Source organism: Lissotriton helveticus, chromosome 5_1 (genome assembly GCF_964261635.1).
Source record: "Lissotriton helveticus chromosome 5_1, aLisHel1.1, whole genome shotgun sequence".
NCBI classification, from domain to species: Eukaryota; Metazoa; Chordata; class Amphibia; order Caudata; family Salamandridae; genus Lissotriton; species Lissotriton helveticus.
In genome coordinates, this window is record NC_136065.1 from 578,349,466 (window position 1) to 578,366,415 (window position 16,950).

The window sequence follows — 16,950 nt, forward strand, 5'->3', positions numbered from 1 at the left end:
AAAATAAGCACAATCCCAGCCCATCCATGGCCTCAATGATGTTTAAATTCAAGAAGACACCCCACAGAAAGACTAGGCCCATGCAACACTCACCACCCCTGGGCAAAGGGCCCCACCAGCAGCCCCAAAAAAACGACAAAAACAACAAAAATCAGCACAATCCCAGCCCATCCATGGCCTCAATGGTGTTTAAATTCAACAAAACAGTTGTATCATGCACCCATAACCAACCCTGGTCCTACTGGATACTGTGGCTACCCACAATATAATTTATTTAATGTTCTGAAAAAGTTCCAAAATTGTAGTTGCAGCAACTGTAATGCCCCAAACAAATTTACTTGTAAAAGTTGATTTCTAATCCAAAAGTGATCCAAAGAAAGTCAAAAAGGCCTCAAATCCAAATATCTAGCAGCACCCACAAAAAGTAATCCTTCCAGCTCCAGATCCAAATGAAAGTGACCAGTAGATGGACAAAGCACTGGGAGGAGCCTGCTGGACAGGAACAGGAAGTTGGAGACTGTGGTGCACTTCCTTCCCCCCCCCCCAAAAAATGGACTCCTTGCAAAAAAAAAAAGGCCATGCAAATGTGCACCTGAGGAGTGATTCTGATAAAAATCATCATTTTCTGAAGGTTTATCCTGTTTGCTGGTGGATTTCTTGTGCAGAATTGCAAAATCTCTATTTCGCGAGTGCGAGATTGTTCCTTTCCGCCGCAACTACGTGTTCGCAATTGCGAACACTCGCGAGGTGTGCTGTGCAAGGTGGCAAGCCGCGATTACGTATTCGCGGGCGCCAAACTCCCGCGGGATCACGCAGCAAGATCCAAAATGGCGCGGCACTCGCAAAATATGATCGAGAAAAACAACTCGGCAAACGCTTAATGACGGAAAGTGAACGCCGTGCACCACGCCGCGCGCCGCAACCAAGCAAAAAATCCGCCGCGAGCGGATTCACGGATTTTCGACAAATTCGCGAGAGTTCACGGATTGCGAATTTGCCAAAAATCCGAAAAATACGCGAGCGGAGCGGATTTTACGCCCATGCTTATAAATTACGCAACTGTCCCATTACTATAAAGTTTACTACCTGATAAGCAACCCTCAACATTCACTGAATTATTAACAGTCATAAAATCCAAAACAAAGAGTAAAAGTCCTCGAAGAGTAATAATTGGCTTTGAATTATCAATGAGTAAGTAAGTAAGTAAATGTTTATTGTTTAGTTAATTAAAACCAGAATATAAAAACCATATGTTATACAAAACAGGTTAAAAAAGAATGAAACAATATATTCTTCCATCGCTGCATAACACTCATAAAAATATCATTGTTTAAAATTAAGTAGCCTTAAGTTTGTCCATTTTCCTTTGCCAGCATTCTCTCACCCTTTTCACAAAGCTTTAAAAATACTTTAAGAAATTTGATCAGTCTACCATTCAGTTGTGGGTCTGATGGATTTAGTTACGCTATTATAGCAGCTCTACAAGACCTAATGCCTCTCACATTAAAGCTTTGTTTGAGGAGAATGGCTCGTTCATTGTAAAGTTTTTTGCATGTGCAAATTACATGAATGAAGTCTTCTTCATAGTAATCACACAGCCGGCATGATTTAGGACCTGTATGCACCCAGGTTGGCTGATCAGCCAAAGATGGTAATTTTCCAAAACGTAATGCCATTAGTTGTTTTTTTACGTCAATTGAAAATGTCAAATTCAAGTATGGCGCCGGCGCAAGAGTATTGTAATTTTTTTATCACCATCCAAGCGTGCAACCTTAACCTAAAGATATTTTTGTCTGTTTGTGCTGAATGGGTTTTTGCTACTTTATTTATTACTTGTTTGAAAGACTGATACAGCAAATTTTTATTCCATAAGTCAGTTGTACAGGTTATTGAGAGAGATTTTCGTAAGTATTGATTAAAAGCAGAGTGTCTGTCCTCGTCTACTTCGGTCCATAGGGCTTCATTAATTTGTGATGTAGCTGCATTTTGTTTCAGCCGGTACCATGTTTTTACAGTAGCATACATTCTCCCTATGTCTTCATTTGTTAAGCCGAATTCAAGACGGACCTGTGCCGGCGAGGCCGACCTTTGTATCTGAAATTCTTTTTTATAAATGGATACTATTAGTTGGTTTAAACCTCTCCATTTTCACCATGAAAAGCCGCGCTGGCATATGTTATCATAGGAAGGATTTTCGCCGTCATTACTGCGAGCAGTGGTTTATATGAAGGCCCCTTCACCTTTTTTGCCAGTTGACTGAAGGCAAATATGAGGGCACTGGTTCTCTGAGTCATGTACTTTTTTCGTTCTGTATGATTTTGTGAGTTGTTAAAATAGAATCCCAGGTATTTGTATTTTTTAACTTCCTCTAGTTGGTTGCCGTTAAGCCAGATAGTCTGCTTACATCTCCGCTGACTGCCAATCACCATGGTTTTAGTCTTTGATGTATTTATTCAAGTTTGTTTGCTGAAATGTAATCTGACATTTCTTTTAAACCTCTTTGCAGACCGATCTCTGTTTGACTCATTAACACCACATCGTCGGCATCCTTCTGGACCTTAGCGCAGCATTTGACACTGTAGCTCATACCACCTTACTACAGTGTCTGAATGATGGTGGGATCTCAGGGGCTGGGCTAAAATGGATCCAGTCCTTTCTGATTGGTAGAGGCTTTCAGGTCAGACAGGGAGACTGCTACTCAAGGGAGATTAGTTTGGCTCAGGGCGTACCGCAGGGTTCGTCCCTGAGCCCAACCTTATTCAATCTGTACATCTCCCCGGAGGCAGCCATTGTCCAAAGCTATGGATTGCACATAGTGTCTTATGCCGATGACAGGCAGCTTGTCATCTCCCTTTCACGCGTGCCCAGTCTTGCTGTGGACAGCTTCAGAGCATGCATGGAGGAGTTGGCTACCTGGATGCCCTCCAACTGCCTGAGGTTGAACGGCAGCAAGACTGAGGTGCTCGTGGTGGGGGGGGGGGCTCGTCGGTGTGGTCATCGACATGGTGGCCATCCTGCCTGGGGTAGACTCCTACACCCTGCCAGGAAACTAGAAACCTTGGGGTATGGTTGGATGCGTACCTAACATTCGGACCTCATATAGGCCGGGTGGTGGGGGTATGCTTCGGTGTCCTGAAAAGCCTTCGGAAAGTTCTTGATCTACTTCCCACGGCAGCTCGGAAGACGCTGGTACATGCCCTTGTAACATCACGATTAGATTATGATAACCTGCTCTATCTGGGGGCAACGGCAAGGTCCTCAGCCGTCTTCAAGTGCTGCAAAATGCAGCGGCTCGTCTGGTCTTGAGGCTTCCGAAGAGATCGCCTCAAAGACAGCCCTCCAAGCACTACACTGGCTTCCAGTAAAAAGTAGGGTTGACTTTAAGGCTCTTTGCACATGCCAGCGCATTTTGTGCGGGAAGGCACCTGCACCGCTACAGGACCTGGTTACTCGGTATGAGCCTCCGCGCGCCCTGCGCTCTTCTGGCTCAGGGCTACTGAAGGTCCCCAAAGTGAAAAAAGCACGTATGGGGGGGAAGGTCCTTCAGGTGCTTGGTTGCCAAGAGCTGGAATGGTGTGCCAAAGGAACTGCGTCTGGAGCTCTCTGAGCCCAGTTTCAGAAGGAAACTTAAAACATATCTGTACACCCGGTAGGCTGGGTCCGCTGCCGGTTGGGGTGACCCTGTCACCACCACTTACCATAGCGCGGGGACACGCCGGTGCACGTAACCAGGCGCTTTATAAATTTCCCTTATTATTATTATATGAGAGGTGAGTGAGTACCAGTTTACCAAGTTTCGGCGGATAAGAATTTGTGGAGTCTAGTCTCTGTGCAAGATCGGACATGAACAGATTGAAAAGATGTGGGGCCAGAACACACCCTTGCTTGAGGCCTCTGGTCGTTATCAGCTTCCTTGATAGTCTGGACCCATCACCTATCTTAATTCTTAACCATGTGTTAGGGAAGAATAGCAGTATACCTTTTAGTAGCCTTTCAGGTATGTCCCATGCTCTCAACTTTTTCCACAGGAGGTGACGATCAACGCTGTCAAATGCTGCCTTTAGGTCTATAAAGCAGAGGTAGAGTTGTTGTTTCCTCTGCTTGCACTTGTTAGCTATTGTGTGTGGCATAATATTTGGCTTCTACGTCCAGGAGTGCTATTAACCTGAAGTTTGATGGGTTAGTTCTTTCTCCTCCTTTAAAAATAGGTGTCAATATCGAGCCTTGGCAATTCGATGGTATGTAATTTTGGAGCTCTATTTCTTTATATTGATTAGAAAGGTGATTGGCCCAATTACAAAAATATTCTCCAATACCCAAATTCAAGAATATTTTTTTACTTTTCTCAGGCATATTGACGTAAAATAAAAAAAAGTCATCCTAAGTTGAGGATTACTTATCAAACAGTAAACTTCATTTTGAATTTAAAAAAACGACCTGCCTTATGCTTTGTACCTCCTGACAAGTGTAGACACATTTTACACAGCAATTTCATAACAGTATACTCAAAATTAAGATAATTTGGCACCACTACAAAATTATTTTGAAGATACATGGATTGGCCATCTAAGCAGGTCGGGTCACAGGAGATCAAGATTTCCCATTGAATCGTGGAACTGTTACAGGACCTGCTTAGAGGGAGGTGCAAAGACTAACAATGGTATTGAGATATGGCACAATTCCTTCAGAAAATTTATTGAAAAACTTCACTCAAACTAATATCATATTTTGTAAATTTTGAAGAAGGAACTAAGGGGTCAATTACGATGGTGGAGGGACCACCAGCCCTGTGGGACCGGTCCTTCCGCCATTGGAGCATGATTTTCCCACTGCCGAATTGGCGGTGGGAATCCCAATCTGTCTGTGGCGGACGGAAAGACTATCCGCTATCGGTCCGCCAGAAGCAATCAGTCTGATTGCTTGGTGGACGAACAAGGGGGCATGAAATGGTGGCGTGCCTAGCAGGCAACGGCCGCCAGATTACAGTGCTGGCGTCAGCCAGCCTTCCCATGGTGGTGGAACCGCCATGTAAAGGCTTCCAGAGGCTGGGTTTGGGCCCCGTTGCAGGCCCCCTCTGTGTTGGGGGAGGTATTGCTGTACTGGGGGGTGTACCCATGGTACCCCTCTGCATTCCCTGCACTTCGTGGCAGGGAAATGCACAGCATGGCATTTTGGCATTGCATATGGTGCTGGAGCCGGCAGCACCGTCGGCAATGTTAAATGCCCTAATTGCAGTGGTGGGACCGCCGCATGTCTGGCGGTCGGTCCCAAACACCCTTAATGAGGCCCCTAAGTTTCCAAGAAAAGTGACTTGCACAATCACTGTCTGGTAGTCTGTACACACGTACATACAAAAAGAGTAAACAAATGTCTTAGGGACTATTGGGTCAAATTTCACAATTTTCGTTGATGGGGACTTCAGACTACTGGGACAGTACTGCATATATATTACATTCCTAATACTTCCCTAGATTACTGTCCTGTTTTAACAATCCTATACAATTCAATTAGCATTTTTCAAGTTTTTTTATCAAATTATAAAGAAATGTAATTCCTACCTGTACCTGTCTTCTTTCTTCAACTCTTGGCGACTTAAAAAACAACATGTCACTTCGAGTCAACAGTACCTCAATAATCCCCTGCAATGCAATTGTTGCAAATATATGAATTCTGAGTCTAAAAAACGCTCTGTAAAAATGAAAAAAAGTTTACAACTTTTTTTCTGGTGCAATAGCCAGGAAAATATCCATTCTTGAAAAATTCATTAGTAATACACAACTGTTGACCTCCACAATTTAATACAAAATAACATCCATATCAGAAACTCTGTTAATAACGTGAACTTAAAACATAAAACTGTTTCTAAATTGTAATATCTCAAAAATAAAGTTGTAGTACTGTATTCAATACATCCATCTTCATCCTCTATCCAGATGATATTCATTCAGAGAAAAGTACTAACAGTATAAAAAACATGTAAGCAAAAATTTTGCTTTTATTTTAAAGAAGTTTAAAAACGTTTTACAAACGCATCTTATAACTTTTCTAAACTGACTTTGGAAAAAAAAAAACAACAGTCCCGATGTGAGCATATAAACACAACCTGCATGGGAATGGAAAAAGTATAAAAACATATTAAAAAACACCAGATATTTCTACCTAACTACCCTTTCCCCTGTACCTATTAAACGTAGCCACCTATATAGGAAGCAACGTAAATTAAATTGTTCTTATCGGACCGCAGCTCTTCCTTGCTTCAAATCTTGGCTGCGACGCTCCATGAACTGTAAAAACATTACAACCACGAGCATCAAACAGAAAAAGGTCAATATTCACCATTGAACTTAATGGTAAACGTGGAAAAAAATTTAACCGCTTCCATGCGGCGCCGATTCCGCCCCTGTGCTGGACGTTCCATAACAGGGTGCGGTCGTGACGGAACCGTTCCGTCATCAGCACAGCTCAGCCATGACTGATGACGGAACGGTTCCGTCACAAGCATCGAAGGGGCTAGAAAATGTTTAAAAAAATAAGTCATATTACAATAAATTTCTTTATATTTTTCTAAACTGTTATATTGTAATGAAATGAAATGAAATGAAAAGGAGCTTGCTAAAGCGCACTGCGGCCAAGCGGCTTCCTGGCGCTGGAGGGGGGGGGGGGGGGAGTCGGATTCTACAGTGCAACCAAAAGGGCTAACCGGGGAAGGCCTGGGAAAAAAGAAAGGTTTTTAAGGCTTTACGAAAGGAGGAATAAATGGGAATGGACCGAATGGACAATGGAAGACTGTTCCAAAACTGGGGGGCCAAAACCGAGAAACGGGTACCACCGATTCGAGATTTACGGAAACGGGGTACATGGAGAAGAGATGAGGAACGGAGGGTGCGAATCGGGGTGTAGGGAGTGATTAAAGAAACAATAAAGAGGGGAGCAGAGTGGGTATAAGCCAGAAAGGCTAAACAGGCTAATTTGAAGAAGGATCGGAAGTGCACCGGGAGCCAGTGGAGGGACTTGAGGACAGGCGTGATGTGAGAGAATTTGGGGAGATGAAAAATGAGACGGGCTGCCTGGTTTTGAATTGCCTGTAACCGACGTGTTTCGAAGGCCGGGATGCCAACATAAAGGCCATTCCCGTAATCAAGACGGGAGGTGATGAGAGCCATGATGATCGATTTGAGGGCAGTTGTGGAAAAGAAATGGGAAATTTTTCGGATAAGACGGAGGGACAAAAAACAGGATGAGACGACGGAGCTGACTTGGGCGTGCATGGAGAGGTCGTTGCTAACCTTGATGCCTTAATGCCTTGATTGTTTACAACTTTTGTATAATTTTCAAATATTTTTATACTATGGTTAAATAAATGATTCGAATATTACACCTTTGTATAACATTTATCTTTTCAAATATGTTAAAATTCAATTTAGACAAATACATCTTTTCATATTAATAAATAATATTTGAAAAATGCAATATATATTTATTTGTATTTAATGTATAAAATTATTTAATTGACTTTTTTACTTAAATTATTTTTGATTTGTATTGTTCAACTACTACAATTAATACCCAAGTATTAATACACATCCCCAACAAATACCCCAATATCCCTTACATACCATCCCTATATACGAATTTAACATTTTAATTTTCTTTTAAATTTTGATATATTTTTTACAAAATTCCAAATATTACACATTAATTCTAAAGTTTTAAAGTTAATACCAGAATATCTATACACTTCCCCAACCAAGACCCCTATATTCAGTGCATCCTGTCCCTAAAAAGTAATTTTATGATTGTATACATTATTTTTCAACTTAAATAAATTGATATTACAATTAATACATTTAATACTAAAGCTTTGCATTTAATACCTGCGTATTAATACATTTCCCCACCCAATAACCCTATATCCCTTGCATCCCATCTGTAAATACTAATTTTGAAATTGTATTAAATATTTAAAAAAAATAAAGTATCATAAATGTAAAACAATTAAAAATGTATAAATATTAATACTAAACTATTGAAGCAACTACCCGAGTATTAACACACTTACCCTCCCAATAAACCTATATCCTTAGTGTACCCTAAATACAAATGTTGCAATTTCATTAAATATTTTTTTTAATACATTATTAATTTAATACAATTAAAATTCACAATTATTAATACTAATGTATTAAAATTGATACCCAGGTATAAATACACTTCCCCACCCAATACCCCATAACCCTTACATCCCATTCCTGAAATGTATTATCGTTGAAATAAATGTATACAAAATAATTATAAAATTTATATTTACCAAATCCCTATAACACATACCTACCTATATACTTACCCATATTCTTACATATTTGTGGTAATGACACATTAGTAGGAACAAAACGTGTGATAATGACGCTAGTTGTAAAACACTGAAGTGCTAATGACACCAGTAGTAAAATAAAACACGTGGTAATGACTAGTTAAAACACATAAGCTGTAATTACACTAGTGGTAAAATAAATTGTAGTAATGTCACGTGTGCTAAATATCTACATCTAAAAATAGTTGTAAACTCATGTGTGGTGATTACACTAGTGGTAAAGACATAGTTGCAAAAACCTGCGTGATAAAGACTAAAGCATGGTTAGGACTGCGTTGTAAAGGTGCGTTGTAGTTTAGACTGCATTGTAAATGCTGTTTCCCATGCATAGGTTAGAAGGAAGCAGTGTAACCAAAGAAGGAGGCATGTGACCAGAACATAGGATGCATAGACTTTCCCCTTCAGCACACGGGGCAATACTGATACATGTGGGGTTGGAAGATGGTGCACTCCTATGAAGGGAGGGTACTAAGCTTGCAGTGCACATGCTGCATATCAACCAATAGTAGGGATAACAGCAATACTAATAATACCAGCAATTGTAACACCATTTTATAGTTTTTCAAACTGCAACAGATGAGGAAGAATCACTACTAAAAGAAAGGGTCCCTCTCCAAATAATTTTGGCACTACAAATGAGTTTTGGGCCTTATTACGAGTATGGTGGTATTGGGACCAGTGTATTCACAGTGGCGGTTCGCCCACCACTGCGGACCCGCAGACCGTATTATGATGGTGGCCCAACCACCGGGATCCAGGATCCCACAGTGTTGGCGGTGCATAAAGAGGCCTCAATATGCTGGGGTGCCGATGCCTGCACTGCCAAGCCTATTACGACGTGCATATCCACTGCCCTTTTCATTGCAGGGAACCCGCCATGGGAAGGGTGGCGGATAGCAGATACAGGATGTGCCCCACTGGAATTGCATCCTATTTCTTGCATGGTGTGCATGCATAACATGGTGCATGCCACACTGTTCAGGATCATGCTGCAGGCACTCTCACAGCATCAATATGCTGTTAAGGCTCTCCTATGAGTTATTGCCGTGAGAATGCCCGCCTGCCCTGGATTAAACTCATAATCCATAACCTTAGCGGTCTTCCCGGCACTCACCACAGTGGCGGTTCCATTGGAAGACTGCCAAAGTTGTAATAAGGCCCCAAACCAATGGTAACTGTGAAGGCAATCCACTCAAGTATGATAGTACTGAATTAACCCCTTCCGTGCGGCCGCGATTCCACCGTGTGCGGCCGCGGAACGAACAGGGCGGGGCCGTGACGAACCCCAGCCGTCATCCGCACACGAGCACCGTGGAGCGTGACGGCTGGGGTTCATCACCAGCATGGAAGGGGTTAAAAGTGACCAGTGAAACGTTTCCTAGAGGTTCTAAACATTCGATTTCCTGCACCAAAAAGAAAGGTTAGTGTACTGGATGTGATCAGCAATTTCACTAAAGTGGAAGAACTCAAACGTGGCAAACACTGGGGTCGATCTATTAATTAGAACAAAAACATAAAAGTTGGACAATAAGTGGTACGCAGCCAAACTAAGAGTCCTGAGGATGACTGCTGCAGAGATGACCTAGTACTGAAAATTTCAACTTTTCTGACCACCTGATGGAGCATCAGTAAAATTCGGTAGAATATGCTGTAAAAAGTCACATTAAGTTATGGTAACCCTTTCCAATGGAGATAAGAATCTGCATTGTGATTTTTGATTCTTAAAAACATCCATTAATTCTGTCAGTTCTAATGTTTTCAGATCTAACCCCACAGACGCCAGTAAAATGGCATCGCGTGCAAGTAGTGATGAAATTTGATTAGACCTAGTGTTCCAGAGCATGTATGGCAGCCTGCCAACCTTTGCTAGAAAAAACGTTTTTATGCTTGTGAAGGTAGATGCCACCACAAGATTCCCATGTAACGTTTGGGTACAGAAGTCTCCCACACAATCTGTTCAGGGTTTGTTTTTCAATGTTGCACTATGTGTTTGATTGTTTCATGTTGAGATGCATAATTAATATATGGATTTCTGAGTTTAAGACTCAAGGCAACCGGAAGACTTTCCTGAAGAATATGGGTAATAGCTGGTTCTGTGCAGAATTTTACTGAGCAGTGTGACACATTTGAGACATTTACCATTCCTATATGGGTGGTTCAAAATGTGCCATCCCAATGTCACTGGTGACATTTTGTAATTTAAATAAATAATCAAAACGTAATTTCCTTGACGTGACTGTGTTCAGAATTCTTAGCTGCCCTAGAAGCCCACATGAGGACTCCTTGGAAGCTTCACCCTCCCCCTTTTCCTGTCAGGGATCCAGTAGGCTGATACTTTCTCTCAAATGTCCCCCTTTGTAAATGTAAATGTATGGGACTTGTAAAGCGCACAGCTGCCCGTAAGCGTCCCGGCGCTGAAGAGCGCTGGGGAACCCGTCCTGGCTTTCCCTGTGAGATGGTCCCTTCTGGGTATCTCCAAGGTGTAACCAGGCATCCCCGGCGTCTGTGGGGGGCCGTTGTAGAGATGAGGCAAGCTTAATGCCCAGAGTTGCCGAGTGTGATCCCTGGTTAGAGTAGGCACCGAGGCGAGAATTATCGAGTCCGCTGACCCTGGTCCACGACGCTGCCGCGCCGGGAATTGAACCCTGGTCCCGGGCCATTCTCTGCTTCCAGGTCTGCCGCCTCTAACCAGTGAGCCACACCACTCCACTGTCACCCAGTGTGCAGGGAATACAGGAATGGGTAGTGCTCTAGAGGACCCCTGGGACCTGAAGTCCGCATGCTTGTTGGCCATGTTGCAGAGTGCCAGTAACACAATCCTGTAGGCCCGGGTAGGGGTTTCATGCTTGGGTGGACGAAGTACTTTTGTCACAAAACAAGTGTTGGCTTAAGGTTCGTCTGATGTACTCATCCTGACTAGGGAACTAATTGACGATCCATTCTTTGTTAAATGGACTTATCCCTACTTGAAACATATTGACAACTCAAGTCTAATTATGTGGATTCACTCCTACTTGAGAACTAATTAACTGGAACGATTCCATCATGTTTAAAAATCACACTTTTGAATACGAGTAAAACTCTTGGTAATTATTTAAATAACCCCACAGCCTCTAATATGTATACAATTATTTTTCAAATGTTATATAACATGTAAAACAATACAGGTCCGACTTGGTAATATTCAAGATAAAACATTTTAATCATTATTTGCAGAGCGTTGCTTTACAAAATAAATGGTTGTCAATCACACTTAAGAACACTCCACTCCCCACAGCTGTTAATATTTCAGAAATGTACGACAGCGGTTGCCGGTCTACCCGTATGTTTTTGTTCAAATCAATACATAGCTAAATCTCTCCCCTCCCCCCTCTGTTTTGTGCCACCACTACTGGTGCCAACCACTTCACTGACTTGGTATGTTCTATTATTCTTTGCTCAAACAACTTATTTTTTAAAAGGTTCTCTCATTTAGGGGTCTATTAGGAAGGTGGACGTTCTCCAATCTGCCCACCACCCTAGCGGTGCTTGGATGGGCCACCAGTGGTGTGGTGATCCCGCACCGCCAATTAGGATGCGACCGCCACCCTGGCTGTCGCATCCCGCATATATTGCATTGTGGCGGACAGTGCTGTAAACAGCACCCGCCACAATGCAATATATGCATGTTGTGCATTGGCATGCGCAACTTGACAGGCACTGTGCGGTGCCTGCCACATTATGTATGCCAATGTTGGGGGGTACCATGGGTACCCCCAAGTGCAGAACCCCACCCCCCTGGGGGCCCACATCGAGCCCCCAAAGGAAACACTGCATGCCTTTTCATGGCGGAGTCTCCGCCATGGAAAGGCATTACACCGTCACCATCGTTATATAGAAGGCGGTGCCTACAAGGCATGCCACCATATTGCAGGCCTTTTCCGCCCGGCAGAAAAGTGGTGGACGGTCTTTCCGTCCGCTGTGGTTCCCCCCACCATGCTAATGTGGCGGGGGTAAAAGGCCGTCCGGTGGGGTGTTTTTGCGGGCCGATCGCCACCGCCGGTAGGGCAGTGGAGACCCGCCTGCCATCCCAATAGACCCCTTAGAGTGTGGGACATTCTTGACTCTATGGACAACAGGTATTGTGTTTTCTTTCAAATTATTACAGAAGAAACGCATAGTGAAGGAAGCACCCAGACCTGAAAGTAAAGACCAATTTAAATAATTCTTAGCGCTAGCAGAATATTTTTCTAAGTTTGTGGTCAATTTCACTGAAATTGTTTAACCCATGGGGTTATTGGTGAAAAAGAATGCCATTTTCTAATGGGATGGACAGTGTGACAAACTCTTCAAAAGTGTAAAAGATGGAATTTTGCATGGTCCAACATTGGGACATTTTGATGTCACTGCTGAAACCTATATAGCAACTGATGCGAGTAGTGGGGGTATTGGAGCAATGTTCACACAAGTGAAAGATAGGGTGTGCTTCGAGGCGTCTTCAAAAGGTATACCCTTCGACTCAGTAATTGAAAGAGAAACCCTAGCGTGTAATTGTGGCATCAAAATTTCAAATACTTTGTGCCTTATTCTGAGTACGGCTGTCCACAGGACCGCTGTACTCGCGGTGGCGGTCCAACCACCACCACCACTGCTGGTCTGCCGGCAGTATTTTGAGTGTGGTGGATGGACTGCCACAGGACCACAGCATCTCCAAGGGATCAAGGATCCCATGGAGGTTGCGCAGAGGAAGAGGGCAGCAATATTCGAAGGGTGCCGCTGCAGCAACGCTGTGCATATTACGAGTTACATGTCCATTGCCCCAGTCATGGCAGTGAGCCTGCCATGAAAGAGGTAGCAGAGAGGCAGCTGCTGCTGGTCCTGCACAGTGTGGCATGCATGCCACACCGTGCAGGAACATGCTGCAAGCGCTGCAGTGTGGCATGCATGCCACGCCGTGCAGGAACGTGCTGCAGGCGCTGTCACTGGGGCATCTGCAGTTTAGATCACCCATGAGCCTTATAGAGCCACCGCTGGGAGACTCCCACCGCACCTTCCGCCATGGATTACAGTTGTAACCCGGTCGGCGAGTGCTTAACGTGCTTGGGGTCATCCTGTCGGCGTGGTGGTGGTGGCCACCAGGAGGACTGCCAAACTCGTAGTAACGCCCTTTGTGTGGGGACTACCCTTTAAGGTCTGGACTGATCATAAACACTTAATACACTTGTTCAAAGGGGAAAAGGACAAGAAGCAAACGTGACAGCTAAAATATCCAGGTGGATGTGGTCTGTATTACAATACATCAAGGAAACAGAACAGAATATAAAAGTAGACTTAGAGGAAATGATGAACGGGCATGAAGAAGTAGCTTTAGAAGAAGAATGGAAAGTTGTTATGGAAGAAGACCTTTTACTGAGAGAGTTAGAGAGATGTGAAACAGTAGGTTGAGGGAATGAGTATTGTGATAAGGACTTGAATGTATACTACAATGTAAAAGACAAATTGAGGGGGCGTGGCCAAGATGGCGACGGAGTGAGACGCTCTTTCGTGTCCCTCCGGCGCCAAACCCAGCTAAGCCTTGTAATAGCGGCAGCGGAGGCTTGCTTTTCGCCGGATTGGGACCTGCTGTGGCCCCTGGAGCTGACGGGCCTGGATCGGAGTTGCGGGAGTAGCCGGGAGATCCGGCGTGAGCACTTTGCAGCAGCGGCAGTCTGCGGCCTAGCAATCCCCGGCCTAGCGTGGAGGGAGGCGCTGGACTTCCGGTCCGCGACTGAGCGGAGCAGGCTTCACCGGAGTCCGGACGGAGGGGGAAGACCCTGCCCTCGCCGACCAGCGCATCACCCCTCCGCTTGCTGGAGGCTGCAATCGGCGTGGGGCGCTGTAGGAGGGGATCGGCGGGACCTGGTGAGTGCGGTGGCTGTGCTGCTTGCCCCTCCCCCCCGGTCCCGCAGCGGCGGTCTGGCGGCGCGGCTCGACCGTGGCCTCCCCCTCCTGTGGGTGCTTCTGGAACGCACCCTGACGTGGGCTGGAGGTCCCGAGCGTCTGGCTGCCCACGTCCCTTGGCCGGCCGGTGAGGACTACGGAGGAGGCCCGGTGACCTGCAGGTGCTCGGCACCGTCGCTGCCTTACCTCCGGCATGACCTTGCTCTGCTCCGAGACGGCCTTGGCGGGGCATTAGCAGGGGCTCGCACCAGCATCGTCACACGGCTCCCGGCTGGTCACTGGTTGGCTCTGGCACTCAAAGACAGCTACCCTGAGCCCCATATTTGCGAGGAGAAGGACTCTGTGCTTGGGCCAGCTGGACCGGCGCTCGTAGCGGACGCGGCGCTACGCCCATACCGCCCTTACCTCCCACCTGAAACGGGCCTTCCGGCCGAGCTCCTCCATTGGCCGGGGTCCAGTTGAGGCCTCTCGAGTATCGCGGGTGAGGTGGGCAGCCCCGCTGGGGGTGTTGTGCCCCAACGGCCTTAGGAGCACTGCCGGGACGGATTGCCTTCTGCCGGGGGTCCCCACGGCGTGGATCAGGAGCGCACCCCTGTAGAGCGGACACTACTGCGGAGCAGCCTGGACAATCGCTGGCCACTGCTCCGAGCGACCGGACCCACCGGGAGCGGCCTTTGCAGTGGCCTGCCTGCGCTCTGCCGCCTTTCTGGCCATCCTTGAACTTGTCTGGTGGGCCCACGGCGCCCAGTCCCCCCATATCCGGATATCGCAGGGGGTGTGGTGGTAGAGTGCATCGCGGGGGATCGAGAGGGGCAGTCCTGCCTTCCTGCCGCAGCGGGTACCCCAAGATGTCCAACACACTGCGCAAGGGGAGGAATGGGAAAGATGGTGCACTGAAATCTTCTCAGCAACCGGCATCTCCCGGTGCCAGCGGGTCATCCGGACGGTCGGATGATTAAGCTCCCGCCACCAAGGCCTTCATGACTGAGCTCTTCGCCTCTATTAAAGAAGATATATCCGAGCTTCGCGCCCAACTTGCTTCGGATCTACGGGAGGTGCGGAGAGATGTCGATGGTATAGGGGAGAGGGTCGCAATGCTGGAGGATCATGACCTGAGTGTGGCGAACGATGTCCACCAGTTGCAACAGGACATCATCCGGCTCACGGAACAAAACCTAGACCTTCAGAGCCACGCGGAAGATTTAGAGAATCGCTCCCGGCGGAATAACATTCACATCCGCGCTGTGCCATGGGATGGTGAGGCTGGGGACTTGCGTGAATATGTCCAGGCGCTCTTCCTGCAGATCTTGGAAGAAGAGGAGGTGCAGAACATTAGGATGACAGAGTGCATAGGGTCGGCCTGCCAAGGCGCGGAGGGGGACCTCCCCCGGACATTCTTGTTTGTGTCCACGACTTCCAGTTGAAGGAACGCATACTGCGGAAGGCCAGAGCCATCCCATCTTTACAATTCAGAGAGCATCGTCCACAGCTCTACCAGGACCTGGCGGCGACGACCCTTCAGAAGCGACGTGAATTCCGTCCTGTGACTTCCTTCCTGCGGGAACGCAATATCTCCTACTCATGGGGCCATCCCTTCAGCATCATCTTTCGGTGGCAGAACAGGCTGGAGCAGATTCGCTCTCTTCAGGCGCCGAAGGATCTTCTAGGCCTGGAGGACGTCGCACCAACACAGGAGGCGAATACTTCACCATCGCGGAGGCGTCGCCGGTCCTCCTCATGGCATAGAGTGGGCCCGTCCCCGAATCGTGTGCGGCCGGATCGCACTGCTAGCCTGCAGGAGAGGGGGGATGCGGTGGCATCGGCCACGCTGGCGGACTCCCAACAAAGCTCTGGAGCAGCCTGAGCCCTAGTCCGTGGATGGTTTGGTGCCGGAGGGGCAGGAGTCTTGGGGTCCTTTGGGGTTGATTGTACTTTTGGAGAAGACACCCCAGATCATGGCCCTGGGGGACTCTGCTTCGGGCTCCCCACCCCGTTTCCAGTCGAAGGGGGGCCTTGCGGACTGTGGACTACTGGTACTGTGGAATGCAAGGTTCAGGTTCAGTGGACTGTGTTTTTTCTCCATGTTTCTCCTGTTCTTCTGTTTGCAGGGGGGGGCGGAAGGGCGGCGACGAGGGGGGGGGGACTGTGTGGGCGGGGTTGGGGGGCTGGGGGGGGTGTTGGGTTGCTAGGTGGTGGCGTCTGGAATGTTTGCGGAGTGTGCTTTGGTCTTTTTTCACTTGTATTGCTTATGCTCCGGTCTGTCGGGCTCCAGGGTGGACTTACTATCGGGTTGGGTGCTGTTACTGAACCTGGGGTTCTGGGCCTTGGGAGGTGTGGGGGGGGATCGTTGAAGATTTGGTGCGGCTTGGGGAACTGCTTGGCTTCCTTTGTGGGGGTGGGAGCGTGGGCAGATTATGGAACTGTGCAGGCAGGGGGGGGTTTGAGTAATCTCAATGCCGATTAGTGTGGGGATTTGGAATGTGAAGGGCCTCAACTCACCCCAGAAGCGCCAAAAGGTTTGGAAGTATATATCTGATCACCACTTAGACATTGTGGGGCTCCAAGAGACTCACTTGGCGCGTAGAGATGAGCTTCGGTTACGCCATAGGCACTTCCCGCTCATTTACAGGTCGTCAGCCGCTACTAAACATAGAGGGGTC